The sequence below is a fragment of the Rhinolophus sinicus genome, linkage group LG04 (genome assembly GCF_036562045.2).
Source record: "Rhinolophus sinicus isolate RSC01 linkage group LG04, ASM3656204v1, whole genome shotgun sequence".
NCBI classification, from domain to species: Eukaryota; Metazoa; Chordata; class Mammalia; order Chiroptera; family Rhinolophidae; genus Rhinolophus; species Rhinolophus sinicus.
In genome coordinates, this window is record NC_133754.1 from 53,468,404 (window position 1) to 53,475,910 (window position 7,507).

The following is a 7,507-nucleotide window of genomic DNA, read 5'->3' on the forward strand; positions in this document are numbered from 1 at the left end:
CAATATTTCTTGAGGGCCATGAGCACCATTGTGAATGCTTTATGTGTATTTATTAATTTGACAGCCACACGGTGAGGTAGAAATTATTATTATCCCTATTTTCCGGTGAGAAAACAGAAGCACAGCGCAGCCAGATTTTCTAGAATTGGAAGGAAGCAGTCAGTCAGGGTGCTTAAATGCCAATGGCTTTGAGCCCCTCAAGTTCTAATAGAAATTGGAGTCTAGAAAATAGGAAAATGGTGAGATTTGAACGTTGAGTTCCCGACAGGTTGGGGCAGGGGGATGTGTGAAGAGGAAGCTGTGGGGTTGAATGTCAGCAACCCACACTTACACCTGGCTGCGCACCAATACTTGGAGGGTATGTGAGCAGCAGTGTGGTTGATTCAACTGCGGCGTGTCCTTGACCTGTAAGGAAATACAGACCACCACTGTCAGATGTGATTCATGAGGTGTTTTCTGGTCCTTGTGGTTTAGTTGGAGGCAACGTTTACACATAGATTTTTTTTCCTCCCAGAGGCTTCATTAACTGAGTTGTCATTGATTGGGTTTTTTGTTTGCTTTTCATTTGTAACCTTGCTCATAAGTGTTAGTTTTCTGCTGCCTCTGACTCCTTAGAGCTCTAATTTTACAAAAAGAAGAAAAAAAGTACTTGGTTTGCAGCAAAAGAGATTTTTTTCAGTTAAGTAACTGGCTTAAGACTGCCAGTTAGTTAATAGATGGTTGGGGAACAGAAATCTTAAATCTGATTCAAAGTATTATGTTTTATATGGTGAAGGAATGGTTTGTATTTTAAAAAGATGTTTTTCTTTAATAACATTTTAAAGTGTATGTTTGGATTTGAGATAATAGAGAGCTAAAGCTTAATGAGTCATTCAAGTTGGGCAAAATAATGGGGAGAATTTAACAAATAATATGAGCAAGTCATTTTGCACTCTCTGGGTTTGTTGTCACCTCCTTTATTAGTTTGAGGGCAACCTGAGCCTGCTCCAGAGGTCCCTACACTTTCTTAGTTCAGGGCTTCTGTTTAGTGTGGTGGTTACCTTTCGTGACGTCCCTTGGCCAAAAGAAATACCTAACAATTCCATTTATTTAGTAGTAGCATCTAAACAACTTAAGTATTTGTATCCTCACAACTAGGTATCTTTTTGTTTGTTTTTTAATAGATCCTGCCTCAGGTTTATTTGTATAAATAGCACAGGAGGTCCCCAGCTGAGTGCAGACAGCAGCCCAGGGTTCACACCAGTTCTTCCAGCCTCGTGTTGGCAGACAGAGGCCTATGCTCTGGGGCCTTCATGGGGGCCTGGGCACCTTTGGGAGCCAGAGCCTGAGCCTGAGCTGGAGGCAGAGCTGCAGTGGCAGCCGCAGATGGATCCTTGGTTTGAGCCTTGGCCTTGGCCTTTGGCCTCCAGAGCCTGAGCTCCTTGGCGATGTGTGTGGCAAAAGCATGTTCCTCAAGCTTGGGGTGAGTGATGTAGGCAAGCCGATTGAGCATGTGGCTGCCGCCCTGTGGGATCTTGGACTTGACCTCCTTGGGCTTTAGGAGGGCCTGGATAGCCTGAGCCCCTGCACTCATGGCCCTGGCGAAGCTGACCTGCCTCTTCTTCAGGCCCTTCTTGCTGTGCTTCTTGGCAAACTGCATGCTCCTCAGGAACTTGGGGTCCACTGCCTTAAGAGAGTCATATCTTTGTGATCGGGGCTTCTTGATGCCGTTTCTCTGCCATTCTTGGGACTGGTTATACGTGGTGTGGTTCTTGGACTTGGCCATGTCTGCACCGAAGCCCGCGGCTCCAGAAGCACCTGGGACCAGAAGAGAAAGAGCTAGGTAGCTATTTGAAAATATAATACACATTAATCAAAATTTAAAAAAAATTCACGTCATCCTTAAATAACCACTGTTTCTCGTTAATGGTCCAGCATGCCTAATGGTCACCCCACAATTTCTCAGTCCTTGGGATTGTTGGACATGGCACAACTCGTTTCCTGTTCCATGTTGATCTTTGCCTGATTCTTGTTTTTTATCACAGCAACTGAAGAAAACCCAGCTTCATAAAGATACAACATCATCTAAAGACATGTAGCTGCAATCTAATGTTGAAATTGTGAACTCCTTCAAGCTAAATAGTTCTTGGGAACATTGCTAGGTATCACAGAAAATTTAAAGTATCCTGCCTCACAGTGGGGCTTTGTGGTTCCCCCAGCATTCCTCAGCACACAATTTGGGGACCGCTGGAGCAAGCTCCATTTCAAATTTGCAGCTACCACCTTAGGAAATGTACAGATGTGGAATTAGCCTGAGGAAGACTCCTATTCCATTGTTCGGTGATTATAAAAGATTTGTGAATTTGCAAAAAACTTCTCAGTGGCAACAGAGGTCAATCAAAATTCGTTGTTTCTTCATCAGTCTGAATGCACACAATATGAATTAATTTCCTAGATCTTCCTTCTTGGGTGAAGAATGCCAAGTAACAATGAAAAGACTATTCTGACCTTAGCTGCATTTTCCTGTGTCCGGCCCCTTACTTAAAATCATGATCCAGTTTTCTCATTCTGAAGGCAGCTGGCGAAGGCGCCCTGTATCGAAGGCTGCTCAGGTCAGTGCCTGGGTTTAACAATTAACCCCTGACAGTGAGCACTGGGCAAGCAGAAGGATTTCAGGACTTGAGGTCGGACACTGGGCACAACAAGTCTTCCTTACACTGAGGGCAGGTCAGTCTTCACCACGATCTCGAGAGGATCGTGAGGGGGTTCTTATGCCTGATGGATACCATTAGGAAATTATCATGTATTAAAGGAAACTGGACTCTTTATAAAGCCTTATTCATATTGTTCTTGACTGAAGACCGAAATGGCCCTGAAAGATTAAAATATTGGGAGCTGCAATGATTTCAGCATCTATAGAATATGGTCTATGTGAAAAAAACAACACCTGAATTCCTTGCCTGGGTTTTATAGGAGGGAGATTCAGACCTGTGGCACTCGCTCTCATATTGTCATTTTGGGAAAGAATTACATTATTTAAATGACTCAAGCTTTCAGTTGGCTGTAAATCTCTCTTAATCCATGTCCTTAATTGAATTTCTTCTTATTGACAAGACTTTTTAGTCCTTTTCAATTTTGGAAAACCTTCCTCTGATCCCCAAATTTTCTGTGATCTTAGTATAAACATATCTGCTTCCCTTCCCCCAAGTCATGAAAGTTGGCATTGTTACATAAACATGTGGAAAATCCTGTTTACAAATTCATGCATTTATGGTGGTTCCCAAATGTGAGATGATGAATACAAAATGTATTCATAAAATTCCAGGTAATACATGATTTGCAACATTGGGGAAGATAGAGAGGGAAAAGAAAATATCTCCTTAGGTTAAACCCAAAGAGAACAGCCAATTATATTCAGGTGGATTCTCACTAGCCTGTTTTTAAAAATAAAGTTTTAATTTTTGAATAGCTTTAGATTTACAGTAGTCCACCTTTATCCACGGGGGATATGTTCCAAGACCTGCGATGGATGCTTGAAACCACTAAACGCTACATAATGTTTTTTCTATACATACATACCTATGATAAAGTTTAATTTATAAACTAGGTACAGTAAGAGATTAGCAATAATAACTAACAATAAAATAGAACAATTATAATGATATGTTGTAATCAAAGTTATGTGAATATGATGTTTCTCTCTTTCTCAAAATATCGTATTATACTATACTTACCCTTCTTCTTGTGATGATGTGAGATGATACAACGTGATGAGATTAAATGAAGGGAATGACAGAGACATTGTGACAGCATTATGCTACTGTTGACCTTCTGATATGTCAGAAGGAGGATCATCGAGCCGTGACAATGTCGATGGTTGGATGTGGATGGTTGCGGAAATTTAATATTTTTGGACCACAGTTGACCATGGGTGACTGAAACCATAGAAAGCTAAACTGGAAGTTCGGGTAAAGGGAGGACTACTGTATATAAAAGTTGGAAAGGAAAGTACGCAGAGAGTTCCCACATAGCCCATACCTGTTAACATGTTATCATCATACATTTGTCACAACCGGAAAAGCAGCATTGATACATGACTTATCCATGGCAGTTCTTTCTGTGATTGATATTCAATCTCTGTGTCAGTTAAATATTCTCTCCCATTCTACAGCTTGGCTTTCAGCTCTGTCAGGTTTCTTATAATGGACAAAAGTTCTTAATTGAAATGTAGTCTTAAAAGATGAACTTTTTTCTTCATGGCAGTGTTTTTCGTGTCCTGCTTAAAGTATATTTCCCTACTCTCTGGTCGTAAAGACATTTTGCTGTATTTTCTTTTTTTCAATTGTTTTTTTATTATGGTAAAATACATATAAACACATTTACCATCTTAATCATTTTTTAAGTGTACAGTTAAGCTGTGTTCAATATATTCATAATGTTGTATGACCACCACCATCATCCATCTCCATAACTTTTCATCTTGTAAAACTAAAACTGTCTTCATTAAACAATGACTCCTAATTCTCTCCTCCTCCAGCCCCTGACAACCACCATTCTACTTTCTGTTTCTATGAATTTGACTACTGTAAGTACCTCAGATGAGTAGAATCACATGGCATTTGTCTTTTTGTGACTGGCTTATTTCACTTAGCATAATGTCCTCAAGGTCCATCCATGTTGTAGCATAGGTCAGAATCTCTTTCCTTTTTAAGGCTGGATAACATTCCATTGTATGCATATACCATATTTTGCTTATCCATTCATCTGTCAGTGGACACTTAGGTTGCTTCCACTTTTAGCTATTGTGAATAATGCTGCTATGTACATGGGTGTATAAATACCTCTTCAAGACCCTGCTTTCAATTCTTTGGGGAATATACTCATAAGTAGAATTGCTGGATCATATGGTAATTCTATTTTTAATTTATTTGCGGAGCCACCATACTGTTTTCCACAGGGGCTATACCATTTTACATCAGCACTAACAGTGCACAAATATTTCAATTTCTCGCTAACATTGTTATTTTCTGTTTTTTTTTTTAATAGTAGCCATCCTAATGAGTGTGAGTGGTATATCATTATAGTTATAATTTGCATTTCCATAGCTATTAGTGCTATTGAGCATCTTTTTTTTTTTTTTTTTTTTTTTTTTTTTAATTGGGGAAGGGGAACAGGACTTTATTGGGGAACAGTGTGTACTTCCAGGACATTTTTTTTTCTTTTTTCCAAGTCCAGTTGTTGTCCTTTCAATCCTAGTTGTAGAGGGTGCCATTCAGCTTCAAGTTGTTGTCCTTTCAGTCTTAGTTGTGGAGGGCGCAGCTCAGCTCCAGGTCCAGTTGCATTGCTAGTTGCAGGGGGCACTGCCCACCATCCCTTGCGAGACTCAAGGAATTGAACTGGCAGCCTTCTGGTTGAGAGCCCACTGGCCCATGTGGGAATCAAACCGGCAGCCTTCGGAGTTAGGAGCATGGAGTTCCTACTGCCTGAGCCACCGGGCAGGCCCCGAGCATCTTTTTATTTGCTTATTTGACATTTGTAAATCTTTTTTGAGAACTGTCTATTCAAGTCCTTTGCCTGATTTTTTTAAAAATTATTTTTATTGGGAAATATTGGAGAACAGTGTGTTCCTCCAGGACCCATCAGCTCCACATTAAGTCGCTGTTTTGCAATCTAGTTGTGGAGGGCGCAGCTCACTGGGAACCATGTGGGAACCAAACCAGCAACCCCAGTGTCATGAGCACAGCGCTCCAACCACTGAGCCAACCGGCTGCCCATTTTGCCTGATTTTTAAGTTTGTTTGTTTTCTTGTTGTTTTAGGAGTTCTCTAAATATTCTAGATATCAATTCCTTATCAGATATATGATTGGCAAATACCATGTTTCCCCGAAAATAAAACCTAGCTGGACAATTAGCTCTAATGCGTCTTTTGGAGCAAAAATTAATATAAGACCTGGTATTATATTATATTATATTATATTATACCCGGTCTTATAGTAAAATAAGACTGGGTCTTATATTAATTCTTGCTCCAAAAGGTGCATTAGAGCTGATTGTCTGGCTAGGTCTTATTTTCGGGGAAACACAGTATAGTCCCCCCTTTCTGTGGGTTGCATTTTTACTCTGTTAATCACATTATATTTTTAGAATTTATTCATATTTTTGAGATCATGCAGATCAAACATGAGATCGATTCATATTTTGAATAGATACATGCACATAAATTTTATTCTTAATGGCTGTAATAGCATTCCATCTAATGATTATGTCACAGTTTATTTATTGTTTTTCTATTACAGCTGTGCTTGCACACATTTCTTTGTGTCAGCCTTAGTGTTGGTTAGAGTGTATCTCAGCAGACTAATTGCTAGATTTTATGACAAATGCATTTACATTTTATTACAGACTGCTAACTCACTTTCCAAAATGGCTCTTCAAATTATACTCCCATCAGCAATATATGAAAGTACTGTGACTTGCATTGCGTTGAGAGGCAGGAGAATCTACTATTTAAGAGCAAGGTTCTGGCACCACCATTCCTGGGTTCAAATCCTGGCTTGACTACTTACTAGGTGTGTCACTATTATCTTTCTGCTTCATTAGTGAGTAGTATTTCCTTATATTTATCCCATACATGGGCCTTTGGGTAACTTCCAGTTTTTGGCTTTTACAAACAAAGCTATTGTGAACATTCTACCACATGTCTTTTGGTGAGCACATGTAAGGCTGCTAAGTGTAAACCCAGAAACAATTTGCTTGTCTTAGGGTAGACATGTGTTTAGTTTTGTAGATACCGCAATGCACTTTTGCACGTTCTCAAAGTTGTTTTACCAATTTACACTCCACCAGGAGGGTATGTGAGTTGCAGTTGTTCCACATCCCTGCCAACACTTGGTATTGTGAGTCTTTTCTTTGGGGGGGAGAGAATATTGGGGAACAGTGTGTTCTTCCAGGACCCATCAGCTCCAAGTCAAGTCGTTGTTTTCAATCTAGTTGTGGACGGTGCAGCTCACTGGCCCATGTGGGAATCGAACCGGCGACCTTGGTGTTATGAGCACTGTGCTCTAACCAACTGAGCCAACCGGCTGCCCTGTTAGTCTTTTTCATGTTAATGTTTGTTTATTGTATTTTTAAAGAATTGTTGGGAGAAAGCTTATGAGAAGAGTCATTGCCACAAATGTCAGCATGCTCACCAGCCCTTGCCTGGGGGAATGAGAGTCTTAGGAAGTTGACTTGGAATGTGTCTTGTCCTCCTGGCAAGACAGAGGCTTTGCTGGAAGGGAATGAGCGCCTGGGAAAATTGCATTTCTAACTACAAACCAATGAATTGGCATCACTGTTCTATACATCTGACTTATGAACTTGGTTCACGTGAGCTCCTCCTGAGAGATTAGTTATCCCATAGTGAGTAACTGGGTCATGCAGGGGAAGAATCAATGTTTATAGAAATCAGAATAGTGGTTGCCCCAGGGTGGGGTGGGTAATGGAGTAAGAGGGTGTACGAGAGAAATTCCTGGTGCTGAGAGGGTTC

At 40.4% G+C, this 7,507-nt stretch overlaps 1 pseudogene; it reads right to left on the reverse strand.

Moving 5' to 3' along the window:
* Positions 1–1,234: 1,234 nt before the first annotated feature.
* LOC109447056 (large ribosomal subunit protein eL29) lies at positions 1,235–1,777 on the reverse strand (annotated as a pseudogene).
* Positions 1,778–7,507: the final 5,730 nt, after the last annotated feature.